Source organism: Mycteria americana, chromosome 5, assembly GCF_035582795.1.
Source record: "Mycteria americana isolate JAX WOST 10 ecotype Jacksonville Zoo and Gardens chromosome 5, USCA_MyAme_1.0, whole genome shotgun sequence".
In the NCBI taxonomy this organism is placed as follows: Eukaryota; Metazoa; Chordata; class Aves; order Ciconiiformes; family Ciconiidae; genus Mycteria; species Mycteria americana.
In genome coordinates, this window is record NC_134369.1 from 69,980,900 (window position 1) to 69,997,483 (window position 16,584).

Below are 16,584 nucleotides of genomic sequence, written 5' to 3' on the forward strand. Positions count from 1 at the left end.
CTCCCCCCCCCCCTCCCCCCCCGCGCGCGTTCCCCCTCTCTACCGCCGCCGCCAGGCCTCGCGGTCACGTGGCGCCTTCCCGCCCCCGCGCGCCGGGGGGCGGCTGCGGCGCTGACAGGATCCGGCCGGCGCCTCCCGCGGCCCGCGGTCCCCGGCGGGACAGGCGGTTCTCCCCGGCCCGACAGCGGCCTCGGGGCGCCGAGAGTCGGGAATACTTGGCAACGTTCATTCCTGCGCCCAGCGAAGGGTGTTTTCAGCGGCGGGAGGGTGATCTGTAGCCCTTTGCCGTCTTGGCTCGGGTTTCCCCTCAGCTAGCACAAAATCCCACCAGATTTTACTTAGAGTTACCCAAAAGGCCCAGTTCTCACATTTCAGACCTAAAGGATGGGCGGCACACCTGAAAGCTTGGCATGTTTTCTCATAAGAGGTAACTACCCCTCCCTGCATACGTTCATATCCTCAGACCCTCGTGGTAAGGAGGACTAAATACGTAGCACCATTTTCCTGCCCTGCCCCTCCACGCTATGGCACTAATCCTGCAAGTGGTTGCATATACAGATAATTCCGTTAAACTCAGCAGAAACGCAGGCGATGCCGAGGTGTGCTGACGGTCGTGTCCTGTGCGCTGGTACCCTTCCCCATGCAAGCATGCATCTATTTGCACTTTTCAAGGTCATTATTCAGCCATTTCTGGAGCAACTGGGGAAAATTGTCAGCAGGAGCGGACCCCAGGCACTACAGTAGCTGCAACAGGCATGAAACCGCAATATTTTTACTGGTTTATTTGTGTAAGTCATTACTACCTGAACTGAAAGGGTATTCGCTACAGACCCAGTCCCATGATGGCATGATAACTTGCTTAATCTGTTCGCTCCAAATTTAATTAAACGCCGTGGAAAATTCAGGCTGACTTCACAGTTGTTTCGCAAGTGCCTTTCCAAGTACAGCGATGACTGGGAGTTTGTGTAGAAACAGCACTTCTGGCGTGGCCTCGCTGGGAGAAATGAGCAAATAAGAGTGAAATCAGTCTTCCTCCCAGCTGGGCGCTGGGCGCCACAGTTCAGCTCACCATCGCTTTGCCACACTCAAAAGGGCCCTGCCATGGGCGGTTGCTGCCGTGTCCTGGACTGCCAGCGGTGACAGCAGGAGTCCCCACAGTATGACGTTTCTTCCTGAGCAATTTGGTCATTAGAAACCTTAATTAATGAGCACACATGCAGCTGATGACAGTGATGATGTCTCACCTTAAATAGCAAACTGTGATAGCAGTTTTAATCAATAATCTTACCGGCCAACCTTACATTAGGATTTCCTGATGTGTAATAAATTTTTCTGCAGAAGCAGAAAGGATGATGAATTTTTGTACAAATATTTATTTGTATACACAGCTTTTCCCTGCTTCAGGCAAACGTAGCTCTTCGTCTGTGTGTACGTATATGCTGAAGGTTGTAAAAAGAGCTGCAGACTTTACATAATTTGTGTGCAGTTGATCCATCTTAGTGCCAGGAATAGGACTCGGGGGGCCTAACACCGAGCCCTGGCCGCATCCTACTGGAAGACATTACTTTGCCCTCTAAATTATGTAATGGAAAAAAAGTTGGGATGAAATTGCAAATTTAGAGCTTGTGTGCAGCTCTTAAGGCAGACAATGGAAGCTGTGTGAAAGAAATTTGGCTCCCAGTTAGTAAGAGGCATTATTTTTCATGCCTCCATTGTAGGACCTGTGATGGTATTATTTAAATTATTCAGAAAGGCTGTTTGGTATAAGAATGTGGGGGCAGTTCTTTATTACAGGTCCACGTTGCAGGGCCTGTGCTGTTGCCTGTGTGTTACAAGTACAGGCCACTTTGTTTTTTCTTCAGTATCATATAAATATTTGGGTTGGAAAGAAGTTCTGGTCTAACCTCTGGCTCAAAACAGGGCTAGCTTCAAACCTTGTCTGGCTGAGTTTTGAGTGTCTCCAAGGACGGAGATTGCACAACCTCCCCGGACGTTCAGTCCAGTCCCTAAATACGGTCACTGTGAACACTACTGTTATTCTTTGCATCTCGTCAGACCTTCCCTTGCTGCGACTTGCGACTGTTGCTGCTTGTCCTTCCGCCACGTACCTCTGTGAAGCATCTCCCTGCTCTGTAACCCTGCTCTGGGTGGCTGGAGACTGCAGTGAGATCCCTCCTCCCCTCTCTCCTAGCTCAAAAATACATTTCTACAGCCTCTCTTCGTATGCCGTGTGCTCTGGCCCCCCAACCATGCCAGTGGCCCCCCTCTGAGCTCCCTCCAGTTTGTCAGCATGTCTCTTGTCTTTCAGTGGCAAAATTAGGCATAATTGCCTTTATTTTTGGGGAAAAGGCTAAGAGACAATACTTAAATTGGGTTTTAAATTCTATGCTGTAAGCAGTAGCATGGACCTTGGTTTTGCTGGGAACGCAGGAGCACGGGCAATGTCGGCATTTGGATCTCTCCTGTTGGATCCTCAATTATGTATCATGGGATTTCAGTTCCTGGCTTCCCAACAAGTCTGATTTAGTACTTTTCAGGGACAATAACACAGATCTTGAAATGTAACAAGCATCAGAGTCAGGAAACTTTATCGCGCCCAAGAGGGCTGTGCACGCCACAAACAATAAATTCAGAGGAACAATAACAGTATCTTTTTTGTACCTCCTGCTTTCGCATCAGCTAGTCTGAAGGAGGAAATCCGAGACGCAGTGGAGGCATCCCTTTTCTATCCAACCAGAAAATAAAAGGATTAGGTTTTTTTTTTTTTTTGAACGAGACTAAAATTAGGGAATGTAACATCAGTTTTAGTTAAGAAAATGCCAGTCTCTCATGATGGGCTAGAACAGGGAGATAGAAGATACTAAGCTTCAGTTACAGTGTTGATTCTTACTGGGCTATGTCACTCAGCTTTTATATTCATGCTTCACTGTGTGCTGTGAACATCGTGCGCTCTGAAGAATTAGCTGAGCCACCCTGAAGCTAGATTTTAAAGGATTCCAGATGGTAAGTTCAATGCATGTGGTAAGCTTTTATATGCTTTTCCCCTATGGCCAATCACTGACTAATCATTTATTTCAAAACCCTCATAAAATAAATCACTTTGAAAATGACACTGTCTCTAGTTAATAAGTGCTCTTTCTCAAGGCAGAGGCTTGTTGCCATGAAGATAAAATCATGAAACTGGTTCAAAGTGCGTTGGGATGGCAAATGCACCCTACTGCGGAGATGAGATAAACTGGATTGAACTGGAAAGGAAGCACAGCTCTCTGCTTGTTGTGAACTTAGGAGCAGGCGAATGGTCATTAAAGACACTTTGACAGTCACTTAGGTACTAACACATGGCTTTTCTGTGACAAGGAGTGAATTCTTTGGGTACTTTTCTTTCCACAGCGGTGGAGATGTAGAGCCTTGATCATGTGTCAAGCTACTGCGCAAGTTTGTTTTCGGATTTTGGAGCTAGTGATTATGTCTGGCAGCAGAAGACAGAGCTCTTTTCACTTTCTCATGTTCTTCAGTGAGTAAGAAGTAGAAAATTCCTCTCTGTGTGACACCAATGAAACCCACCTCATCATCTGTCCTCTCAGAGAGGTGCCTACCTTCTCCCCATCCCCAAGGAGAGAACCACGGGTCCCCCGAGGGATCCAAACCTTTATCGGTCCCCTTTCGGTCCTCCCCTTCCCCCTTCCTCTGCACACCCAGTCCCAAACTGTGGTTCCCGGTGCGGTGTTACAATCCTCACAGCCTCTCCATGAGTTTTGTGACATTTGCTGTTTGGCTTACAGCCACGGCTCTGACAGGCAGATGACAATATGAAATTATGGCCGTTCGCTCTCTGAAGGATCGTGTATTCAGGTGCTCACTGCTGTGGAGACAAGCTGGAAAATGTCTTTTTTCAAAAGCTTGAAAAGCAAATAAAAGGACCCCTTATTTTATTTTGCTCTTATTTTGCAATTGTAAATGAAGCTCTCTTTTTGGAGAGGGAGAAAGAGGTGAGGAGTAGCTGGCTTGTGGAGGCTTTGGCCTGGCAACGAGGGCGGAGTTGATTTTTCCTGTAGCCCAGGTTCTCTAACGGATATAAACCCACAGGCACACACGCACATCCCTGGTGGAGAAACTTAAGAACAGTCATAGTGGGACAGACCAAAGGTCCAGCTGCCCTCGAGTTCCACGTGACCGTGGGCAACACCAAATACTTCAGAAAAGGAGACAGACAAGAAACAGGGGATGATCCGCGCCCCGCAAAGCCTGCGAGCCCCTAGCAATTGGCAGCCTGGGGTTACATCTGCAGCGTCAACGGCTGGAGACCCACCGAAGGCAAGGCCGGTGCTGTACGAAGGTATCGTTCATGCCGGCTGCTTATCTCTGTGATTGTGTGAGCAGCTCCCAGCGGGAAGAACGTGCCCAGATTGCTAAATCTCAAGCACTCCATTTTTCATCACTTCCCCATGATGCCATTTGTGGCCATTTCTTTGTGCCTCGTTTTATCTTTCTGTGCAAAGCAGTTGGGATCAGTTTTTTCATCGAGAGACGCTTCTGTGCTCAGGCACTTCTATCTGCCTGGCACGCCACGCTTCCTCTGCAAACCCTCCGAGATCTCCAGTTTTGCACAGCCACTGACATATGCATTTCCATATGTGAAATTAATTGTTCGATTCCAAGTTGCTCATGTCTCTACTTCAGATGTATATTGATGGCGTAGCCATACTGCTAAGGTCAATGATCCGCTGATGGGTGCCAAAGAACACATTTACAGTCAAATGGCTTGTAGTAATTCAGGGGATGATGCACGTAAGGATCATTTGAGCTCATGAAGGATCTGTAAGTCACTGATACGACAAAGGTGCTTCTGAAGGGTGTGTGATGAATTATTGACATGAATATTTGGTATAAAACACTGTGTCGAAAGTGTTATGTCCAGTACTGATCCAGGGGTGCATGGCAGCATGGGCTGAGCTGCCTCTTCTGCTTGCGAGAGGTTTGGTGGAGAGCCTGGCTCCAGGGGACCCTTGTTTTATTCACACGTCTAGGAGGTTCATAGCAGCTGAACAGAAGCTGGCCATCTGACCCGAAATCCTCCAGATGAAGACCAAGCTGATGTTCACCTATTAATTTCAGTAGTTTTAGTAATCTCTTAGGGTGGGGGTATTTTCCCCCAGCATTTCTGTGCTGAACCCAGATGGACGTTTACCAGGTACCTGGTGCAGCTGAGGGAGTTTAGTCCATTCCAGGACTAAGGTTTCGTGTCTTGCCTTTACCCTCCCTGCTCCAGGCAGGGACTTGATGGCTGCAATTGCCCTATCAGTTTTGGGCTACTCCATCAAAAGAGCACGAATTTCATCCACTGCAACTTTAATACAGTAAAACCTTGTCACATCAGCCAATAGTCATTTAATACTCTGAGAAAATCTGTGGGAATGACACCCGTGTCATTCCTCCTCCTTCTCTTCAGCTTTCCGGCCCTGATTCAGCAAATAGCTGAAGTGCCATGCTGAAGCGGTGCCTTTTAGTTGCTAATGCCATGCAAAAATGCCCTGAGAAGAAAGCCGTTTTCATGACCACTGTTAAGAATCCGCTTCCTTCTTTGGGTCTTATTTTTCCATCAGCCTGCTGGAAGAGTACAGCCGGAAAACAGATTAGCCCGGGAAAGAATTCTTCTGAACTAATAAACATACCGCAAATACACTTCTTAGTTGTATTTAAGGTCAAATGGATTTGTCAAGTCAATAGTCACCCAAGTATGAAGGATTCCTATAAATAGCTGAGACTTAAATATTTTTTAATATCTGTCTGACAGAGCTTCTTTAAAGTGCAAATGTGGCTGGAATTAACTGAAGTTGGGATCATTTCCAGCAAGAGTCATTAAAAAAAGGAGAGAAAACAAAACATTTGAACTTTTTAACCTTGGGGTTGTTTCCAGCCACATCCCTAGCAATGATAATAAATTCAGAAAATTCCATGAAAATCTCTATTCTTTGGACTCTTGAGGCATTTAGCATAATGTTCTCGGTTCCTCTTCTCTCCTATGAAAACAGGAAGAAATTATGCAGGGTAGTAGCTGTTTAAATACTAGAAAGTTTCCCTGGGGAGAATTACAGACATTTCAGTGAGAAATTGGAAGTGAGATCACGGAAGGTTTCAGATGAGCCTGATCCAAAGTTCATTTCAAAGCTTGCTCATTGATTCCGGGGCTTTTTGTATGAGGTTGGAGATGAGAAAGTCTCAGCCTAGCTGAGTTTGGGTGACAGGTTTGGCTTTGTGCAGATTTACCCTGGGGAGTTCCCATTGAAGCAAGGCAAAAAAATGTTCATCTGGCACTGGCTTTTTTTCATGGAAGTCCTACATCCGAACTTCATCCCGCGTCTCCCCAGCAGCTGGGCTGCTCTCCTCCCTGCCAGACCAGAATCTTCTAGCTCCGGGCTGTATGAGTGAGCATTCTGTGCTATCTCAGTTCTCCCTGCCTGGGGGCAAGCGCTACTCCTCCCTGTAAAAGTTTGCAATATTGTCTGAAGAAACAGATCTCAAAGCCTCACTGTAAGCTTCCTCCCCTCCCCCGCCCCGGGTGAATGCACCCTAATTAATTAGCAGAAATACTCCATTTAGAGAGAAAAGGAACTGGCTATTGTGATAAAGTACATTGCAAAACATGCTGGGCTCCGCTCCGACAATATCACAGGGATCTGAGGACATAATTGCCTTGTTATTTCGTGCTCCCCAGGGCTGTGCTGGAGGCAGTTGAGCAGAATGGGCGCTTAAAAACTGCCTCCAGCAAACTCTGCTCCCCGCTGCCGCTGCCTGCTTTCCCAGGTCCCCCGTTGCCTTTGCTCGGCTTGGCAGGAGCTCGTTCTTCTCCTCCTCCGGGAAATTCCTGTCCTTTGACTCCCCATCCCATGACTGCTGCCCCGGACTTGGTTAGTACCACTGCTGCAGAGCCCGCTCCCCTCCACCACCTCTCCTACGTTCGTATTTTGTTTCCCATTTTATGCTTGGACTTGAAATTCTTCAGGAGATGGAGCATCTCCTTGCTTTAGTTTTGAGCGTAGTGGTATCGAGCTACTGTTGCAATACAAATAACAAAGAGGAATAACACTTCCCCGGTAATATTTCAGCCCAGCGTCACGGGGTCCAGGCTGGTTGGTGACCTGAGAAAACCAGTCTCGTTCTGGCCCATGTCACACTCCTTCCTCAGCGCGACTTTAGCTAAACACATTCTTGGGAAAACAACAAGATGTGCTGCCAAAATAGCAGAAAGAGCCAACTCCCCAAACAGGAGACCTTCCCCCAGCTCCACTATTTGAACCGCAGGTTTAATGAAGTAACAGGAGGTAAAAACAACAAGTGCAATGCTATTTAAACTTATGAATAGCTCCTAATCACACAAATTGTTTCTAAGGAACAAGTAGGTAGCACGGATTGCAGGATCAGACTCTGAAATGATTATGCTGAAGTGCAGTAAAAAATGAATGGACTCTTTCCCTCTCAGCAAGGATTTAATAGCCAGAACTGTAGTTAGGTCTGCTACTGCTAGAAATTACTTTTCTTTTACCCAAAGTATATATTACATGCCTGCTAAAGTGTATTTTCATAATTAAAAATGAACTGTAATTGGCAAATGAATTAAGTGTACTTTTGTGGTGATCTACTCTCATTCATTCACTGATTTGCAGTCAGTTGTTTGCAATGAATCTCCCTACTGTTAGAAATGAAGACACGCTATCGGATTTAGACTGTGAAAACACCAGCATACAGCCATTTAGAGCCTCATTCAAAATAACTTCTTAACATTTTCACTACTAGCAATGCTTCTTTTGATTTTGAGACCAGTAAAGAACCCACTGCTGAATTGGGCTGGCCACTACTCTGCCTTGAGCCTTCACTTGTGGCCACTGTTGGGGATGGGGCACTCAGCTTGATGGACTTTTGGCCCGGCCTGGCATGGCCATTCACATGTTCTGCTTCTATATAAAACTCGATAAGTCAGCGTAAGAGTCTTGTATTAGAGTACAAATACGATGAAGCCGAAGCTGGCAGAGGCAGTGAAAGAAAGAGTTTTGGATGCTCATGACAGTACTCCAGCCAACGTGAGGTGGACGGAGGTGTACGTCTCTGCTTTACTTCCTACCACCGTGCATTTCAGGTTAAGGTGAATAAGCCACACTTGTGATTTCAGCTGCTACAACATGACATTTCATCTCCTAATGCCATATGTTATTTGTGTGATAACAAATGTGCCATTTTTAGCTCATAAAGCATTGAACGAATTTATCTGGAATAATTCGTACCCTAACGTGGCCAAACATTTGACAACTGGGGTTCCAAAACATGCTTTAGGGAGTGCTATTTGATTACAGTGTGTGGGTACCAAAGCAGTTAAGAGCAACCTGGGGGAAGAAGGACAGGAGATTCAAGAGCAGGGGCACAACGCTTGGCTTGGGAAGCCCTTGGAAAGAGGCGACTCCGGATCCCCAGTTTCCCTGCCTCCCCCTTCCTTCCTTTAGGTCTTCTCCGTCCCCCCCTTTCCTTCCCCCTCAATAATCCTGTCTGCCTGGAATCACAGTAAAGGAGCGCATCAGATAAAAAGCAAGGGATTATTTACTTGCGCTTTTGCTATTAAATGAAGAACAATATCAAAGTATTCAGTGCATCGCCCTGGCACATGTGAAAGAAAGGATCCTTTTATTCCTTGGCTAGTCTTTTGTCTAGCCAAGAATCTGCCGCCCACTCAGGTAATTTATACCAACGGATCGTACCTGTGGTAGCAGAAGATCCTGTCAGGAGGCAATAGCCTGCAGAAACCAAGCGCTGCTCATGTGTGAGAAAGGTTGGCTGGGAAGGGGTCAGAGCTGATTTTTTTTTGACTCGCTTGGAGGAGAGGAGGACTCCGGAAGAGGCATTTGTTCAAACAGGGAATGGTTTTTTTTTTTTGCTTATCTTCACAAATGCATGTGTTCTTAGTGAATCAACGTAAAAGAGACAAAGGGCAAGTGCCTCATCTGGCTGGCATGCTCAAACTCACAACCTCCCACGCAGTGACACCTTTGAATATAGCTTCCCCAATAAAACATTCTCCAATTTCCCCTTCACATTTGCCCTCTCTTCAGGCTCGGGACCAAGATTCCTTGTGTACAAGGATACCAGAGCCAGCAGCATCACACCAAGATGTAATTTGGCTCAGAGCATATAAAAATGACAGTAGTATAAAAACGACAGGATGTCCCCCACGCCAACCCTGTGCTACCTTGGCGGCAGCGAGATCTCAGGCATCTTCTAGTCTAATGCCAGCATTTTAGCTGTAAAGAGACAGTCAAGAAAAGCCTTCAGCTTGCCCTCAGCCTCCAGCTTGCCCGGTCAAAGGTGTCCTGAAAAATGAGGAATTTCTCAGGAGGCTGAAGATCACACAGAGATACTCCTTGCCAAGAACACCAGGGTGGAGATTTCCCATTCCTACTGATGAGAGGTCATAGCTGACCACACAAAGAAAAGTCTCTATTGCACCCTGGCACTGGCTTCCTTCCTCGGTTCAGCTGTCACCCCAAATTCCCCTTTCTTGCTGCAATTTCCCACTCGCGTTATGCTTCGTGCTCCTGCAGACACCCTTCCCTCAGGCTGACAGCACCCTTTGCCTGTTTGAAGCATTAGATGCCTCTGGAATAACACTACGGTGCCGATAAAGTAAAGAAATTAAGTTTGGGGGGCTGTTAATTTCTAATGTGCTAAAACCGTCAGAAAAAATATCCACAAACCTGAAATTATCTAATTTTGCAACTCTGCTGGTGGAGAAAAGCACTGTGTCAGATTTAATAGAGCTATTCCCTTCCCCCTGCCCCTCTCTCCCCCAGTATTTTCTAGAGACCTTTCTTCCTCATGTCCTCAGAGGACGTGACGTTTCGGATGGCTCCGAACAAGTTGTATAGCAACACAGCCAGTGCTCAGACTGATTTTTCTTGACTAAATTTGCTTGATCTTTTTTTTCAGGCTTTGGATATCAATTAAAAGAACACTACGCTTTTGTCTTGTGTGTTGCTCCCCTACAAAATAATGAACTGTTTAATACACTAGAGGCAATTTCAAATTATCTAGTTTAATGAGGAAGGTTGTGACAGAAGATTTATTACCCTTTCTGATCTGCTAATGTATTTTCCCAACCATCCCAGCAGAACCAATCTCCGTATTTTCATTATACACTCTATTTTCAGGGGTTCATTAGTTGTAGACTAAAAATAACGGCAAAGGTCTCAGTCTGAGAGCTAATCCAATTTTTTTAATTGGAAACAAAATTTGATTAGACAACTTTCTAATCATAACAGCATCAAGCATCAAGACCCTTACTGGGTGTTTTGTCCAAATTGAAACTTCATGTGACTACACATAAAGACCTGACCTAGAAATACAATCACGTAACTGCTACGAAGGACAAACCCAGCCTTTTCCTTAAACAAACCCCCCCATGTTAGTACAAGCGATGGACTGTAGTCTATTCCAATTGATGTGCATTAAAAAAAAAAGGTCTGGCAAGGAACCTGTTCAACTGAAACAAGCTCAGAGATGCTCTTAGCTAGTGGCTCAACAGGAGACTTAAGAAATAACTAAGCCTTTTTCTCCCCCCAAAGAATTAAAAAGGAAAATAAGATGGAAGAGCTCCCAGATAGCCAACTGGGCCTCCTACCTCGAAGCTGGATTCAAATCTTTCTTAAATTGGTACTTTCCAGCTTTGTGCTGTTGGATTACAGTACGTAACACGAGCCCGGTGTTTTTCCTGCTGCACCATTTTGATGTGCAAGAGCCACGAGCATAACGAAGAAGACCGGGAGACAAACATTTTTGGATTTTACAGGGCATGCTCTTTGCAAAAAGGCATCACTACCACGGTGGGAACGTGGGGATGCCGCTGCCTGCATGGCAGCTGCCCCGCAAGGCAGTCATCCGGTATCTCGCAAGACAGTTGTCCTCATATCTCTGCACTGGTGGGGGGAAGAGGGACCCGTATTCACAAGGGCCAGCTTCAGCAGAGAGACTCTAAAAGCAGAGGCCCTCTACAGTGGCCAGACATCCTTAATGGGCTAATGAGCCGGCTACGACTTTGAATTATGCTGTGGCCACCACAGGAGCTATGCTCTCTGATCCAGACATCCCTCTGACCCATCCCAAACACACGCCGTTCAAGGGATTCTCCCCAGCAATAAAATAACTGGAGTACCCACGCGAGGACATCCTTGGGGCGCTTGGCAGTCTCCTCTAACCCTGCAAGGATCCCCCCAGGAAGGTGTTCGTAACGACCTGCCTGTGGGGAGGGTGGGCTGAGGACACATTTTGGCCAGATAACGTATCACTCAGACACCCAGGGGATTTTTAAAATGGATGTAGGGAAGAGGGAAGTTCTTACAACTCACGTCAGCCCCATGCTATAGATTTTAGAGGCATAAATTATATATTTACGTTCAAAACTCTATTATTCATAGAGTTGAGTAAACAAGTATTGATTTTTACACTGTAGCACAGATGAGTATTTCTCATGATGCAGACAGAGGCTCGTCTTCCATCCTCGCTAACTCTGACCTCATCAGCGCTTCCTGAGAGTAGTATTTAACAAGGACGATCAAGTTTAAAACCAGTTAGCTGCCGCTGTTTGGAATGGAAATCAATGTGCATTTCTTTCTGAATGGACAACTTCTCCACCCACACCACGTCACGTGCAGCTCGTCCTACGACTGCTTTAGATGCTGAACCAGACAGATGCAGACGGACAGCAAGCGAGGAAAGGATGCGTGAAACGCTCTCAGCTCACAGAGTGGCCCTAGCTCTCCCACCTTATGGGAAGAGGCAAGGACATATGGCTGTGCGAATATAGCAGAAAGAGTAAGCGTCAATGTATTAAAAAAGTCAAACCACTGCAGAGCTCATACGAAACCTTTCGAAAAAGGTCCTGCTACCAGTACATGAGCTTGTGTCGAGATTTCTCTCTATTAAATGTATGATACTACCACGCACATTTAGGGGTGGCAGAAAAAATCCTTTAACTGCCTTTTCCAGTACTACGTTATTTCAGAGGTTAACCAAAATCACTTACTTCATAGCTAACTTTGCTATATTGAATCAATGTACAAGTTCCTTATTGGATTTTTATTGCAGATAAAATTGACAGAGAAAATCACTAGGATATACTTAAAAATGGGAAGGAAATGTACGTTTACAATAAAAAGGTCTCTGAAGGTCTCTTGTTTCATAGGAAGGAAGCTGTCTTTATATTGCATGAACTATAAAAAATGATTAAAACCAAAGAGAGACAGGAAGCTGATAATTTGATTTATCATCTTAATGGCTATGATTCATGAATAAATAATATAATGGTTTATGTCTCTCTTGTAAAAGAAGTAGAGAAGAGCAATTTGTCTAATAAACGACTTGAAAAATTACAGCTGAGTCTTGTTTGCCACATTTGTTCTATTTAAAAAGAATGAGCAAGTATCTTATTTCTTATTACTTATTAGGACATTTGTTGTATTATTTATAAGAGTCAAAAACCTTAACTAAAAGCCACTCATCTCTGACCGCAGTCTCCCATTAGCTTTAAATTCAGGAAAGAGAAAGGGATTGATCACTAGATCAATAAATCTAACCTTAGAGCTGACTAAAAGCTTCCTTTAACCTCCTTCCTCCAGCATCCTTTTTCAAAATTAAAGTATCCCCCTTTTTAATTATTTAAGAGCATGTCAATTTTACAGTAAGGCCATGTATGACTGCATCATACAAGGATTTCTTCTTTATATTGGAAACACACCGGCATCTTTAAAAGGAAAGCATTTCAATTATGATCACTAGTTTATTTTTTTAAAGTTGGATATGCTACTATAGATATACATATCCGGTTCCAAGCGTGCCCTGGATTTCATCAAGACAAGTGCTGAGAATAGGAAAATCGAGAAGAAATGCGTACTCCCAATTATCGGACACACAAGCTACCCCAAATCCATCAATGATTCCATCAATGGAGTTGAAGTTGCTCTGTATTGACGGCCCTGGGCCAACAACTGACATTACTACAGAGCTGCAAAAAGTCACTTCAGGCAAAAGCAAACTACAGAGAACATAATTAATGGAAAGAGTGTTTAATTTTTTTTAAACCATCCTGTAAAAATAGTTTGTATATGTAGTCTGCCCAGCGTACATCAAGAGCCTGACCTTCCCCCCCCCTTATACCAAAATAATTTATCAAAATCAGATCTTTTTTCTTACCAGAAGCTGTTCACACTGATTCAACACGCTGTGTTTCTACTATCCTCCTATGGAACCGCCTTCAGAACAATACGAACCACATCACGCAGACACGATTCCTGATGCAAAACTGGCTGGGTGCCCCAAAACAGGGGGGCTGTGGCCAGGGTCACCTCTGGATTATGTCCTCGCTCGACCACTGACCTGCTGCGTAGTCCTGAGCACGTGTTTTTCCGCACATCTCCGTACCTTTCCTTGTTCCACATTTCATCTTCATCCTGAAGAACTTGGGATCTCTGTCTTGCAAGAGCTTGGGCTTAGAAAATGGAAGTTCTTACCCTGTTTCTGAGGTTAATTTTTTAGAGGGCTTCAAGACTTGGTTATCCTTGGATCATACTTCAGACGCAAGGTGTTATAAAGTATTCTTGGAGTGAGCAGCACTGGTAAGGCTGTTAATGACAGCAGCGGGGGGGGGGGAACTTTAGGATGACAATTCTTGGCATATTGTAAAACCAGTTAATTTCTACAAGGCTTATTTAAAAAAAAAGAAAAAAAAGAGAAAAATGGGTACATGGATTTAAGCAAAACAGACCTTTTGAGTTCTGACGTTTCATAAAAAAATGTATACTTCATGAAATGGATCTTTCTCTCACAGACTGCACATGTATACACAACTCACTGCCATTGCGTACAAATGCCACACAGGTATGAAAGATCTGGACGAATAAAACAAGAAAAAATAGGGTGAACTTCCACAAAAACCCATTCATCAATATTTTCTACATATGATTTCTCTAACTAAATGCAATTAACTGGCCCACAGTCCAAAGGCACTATTTTTACGTGCCGCACCTTCTTCCCCCAACTGCTATATTATATAGGTCTCCTAAAATTGGAGTGCTCAAGACATTTTTGGGGTAAGTGATGCCTCAACAAATGTCAAAACAATGTAGGCTGCATACAGAATGACACTGAAAACACAGTGCGTTGGGGAACTATACCCCAAAAAAGGTTCTTTCATGGCCTTTCATTTTGAAGGGACAAAATCTTTGCTGATTTTGGAAGGGACAGTGGCCTTCGCAAACTTCCAAAGCAAGCACGACTTGGTCAAAAATCTCTTTGTTGTGGTCTTGTGATAAAAGTAATACTACTACTCATCTCTACCTAAAATTATGAGCTTTTTGCCCCAATTAAGAGTTTCTGAAAGAGAATTTTAACCAAGGAGACTGCAAATATCTCTGACGTCACTCTGTGAAGTCAGATTTTGAACTGGGTACTATTACTTCGTACTGCAGCCACGCAAGTCACAGGTCACCACTGCACCACAACAGGCACAGCGTAAAAGAGCAGAGCAAAGACGATCCCTGCTGCTCGCTCACTTTGTATTTGGAAAACGGCAGTGATAGATAGAGGGAAAAATAGATTCTGTAGTATGAAGCTGTCCTTGATAAAATACAGTTTATGCAGAAGGCAATGCCAGTTGGATGGAAGCAGCACAAGGAAAAGATGACAGAAAAAAAGGGTAATTTTTCTGACATCAGTCATACAATTATCATTTGCATATGGAGGAGGGAGAATCTCAGCTGGTATAAGCTGTTATAAGCGTATCAATAAAGCCACGCTGATTTATAGCAGCTGAGTTTGTCCTGCAGCCTATTCCTCCATGTGCGATGCGATAGATTGATGCATTAGCATTTTCTCCCTGGAGACTTTGGTTCAAAACCTATTTAAAACACAGTGAAAACAAACGGGCTGGTCTCTAAGCAGATGTCCCTGGAAATCTGTTTACATCATCACAGTGACAGCAGTTTAGTGGAAAGGGTATTCTCTGCTCGGAGAGGGTGGGGGGCAAGGGCAGGATAGCAGGTCCCCAGTGGAGTTGCATGGCAAAGCTTCCTTGGTAACTCCCGAGTACCCAGCTTGCAGGGCGGATTTGACATCCACAAATCCGTAGGATTCTGTGCAAGGTGAAATTAAAAGATTCAGATAGAAATATTGCTTGGTCTTAGTCTACAATCTGGGAGCAAGGCTCTACAGCACTGTGCTCTGCCGCTCCTAGCCTGCACACATACGTAACCTCACGCACACGGGTAATTGCTGATTTTCGATAAGATCTTTTGCATGCATGGAATTAAACACATTTGTAATGTGCAGGCTTGGGGTCTCAGTTTCAAATGCATTTCAAGAGGATACAAACACTCCCTGCGATCAAAGGAGAGGAAACAGTGCGGTGGTTGTAGTTACAATTACATCAGCTCGCATACTTTTGGCAGAGGAGTTCTGGGCCCAGTTTTGCGAGAGGAGGTAAAGCAGATACAAGCAAAGACAACAGAACTTCTGGAGCTGTGCCCCGAGGCCAGCCTGGAAAGCAACAGAGTTTCTTGCCTGAACCCAGATCTGCTGAGTCTCATTGGGATTTCACCAATAATTCAGCAGCAGATCTGCCTATCCATGTAATGTAAGTAATGCTTTTAGGAGCATTATCCATGCATGGTTTTCCTGTACGTGGAATTTGGCAGGAGGCCATTCGGCCAAATGCTTCACATTGCAAGAAAAACCTGCAGAGTTGTTTTTTTTTTTAAATTATACTTATTAAAAAAACAACCCTCCTACTAATGAAGTAAGAAAGTTACTCATTATCACCTCAGGATCAACCATGCAAGATGAGATAGTTTAATATGCGGATTTTTAAGGAAATATCTTCCTTCTCACCTTCCCACCCCATGCTTTATCATTTCAGAAGCAGCAGCTCCTACAGTGAAAACTGGGTATTTCATATAATGAAATAGTGACATAGAAAGAGAGTTACCATGTCCAAGCCCCATTTATCATAAGTACCTATATCATTATCCCTTCCAGACACTGATCAAACCCCAGTTTAGGAGTAGTTTGCTTTTTACCGCTGTTACACAAAATGAAAAGCTGTTCCAGAACCCTGCTGCTCTGACGATTACAAGCCTTCCTCTTTTTCCAACCAAAATCTTTTCACGACTGGTTTATACGTGTTTGTTCCTGTGCTGAGTGTTGTCCTTAACTTGAATTGTTTTTCCCCTCCCTGGTGTTTAGTCCCCTGATGTATTTATAGAAAGATCATATCCTCTTTCAAACTTCATTTTGCTAGGAATAGTCATGTTAGAAACAGACTGATGAATTTACTGTATTAGATACGGACAGACATACATACACGCACACAGAGGCTAGAGCCCTCATTTTAAAAGAAATGCAGAAAACACAGATGAGTCAATCTTTAGTTAACAGTGCATTATTTCAAACATGTCAGCAACATATGTAAATTACAATATAAAAGACAGATCAAGTTCAAAACTGATTTTTAGGGTTTTTTAGACCTAAAGACTACCCATCTATAGAAACACC

General features: G+C 44.4%; 1 long non-coding RNA gene across 4 annotated transcripts; it reads left to right on the forward strand.

Annotated features, from left to right (window-relative positions):
• Window positions 1-20: 20 nt before the first annotated feature.
• LOC142410777 (uncharacterized) lies at window positions 21-16,528 on the forward strand. 4 transcript variants are annotated; one of them, XR_012776035.1, is made up of 4 exons: window positions 21-427; window positions 2,908-3,003; window positions 13,234-13,652; window positions 15,950-16,528. It is a non-coding gene; the product is annotated as an uncharacterized LOC142410777 (long non-coding RNA). The 4 variants fall into 4 exon arrangements; XR_012776034.1 differs by lacking the exons at window positions 13,234-13,652; window positions 15,950-16,528 and adding exons at window positions 3,145-3,439; window positions 14,467-14,476; XR_012776032.1 differs by lacking the exons at window positions 13,234-13,652; window positions 15,950-16,528 and adding an exon at window positions 3,145-6,538.
• The last annotated feature ends 56 nt before the right edge of the window (window positions 16,529-16,584 follow it).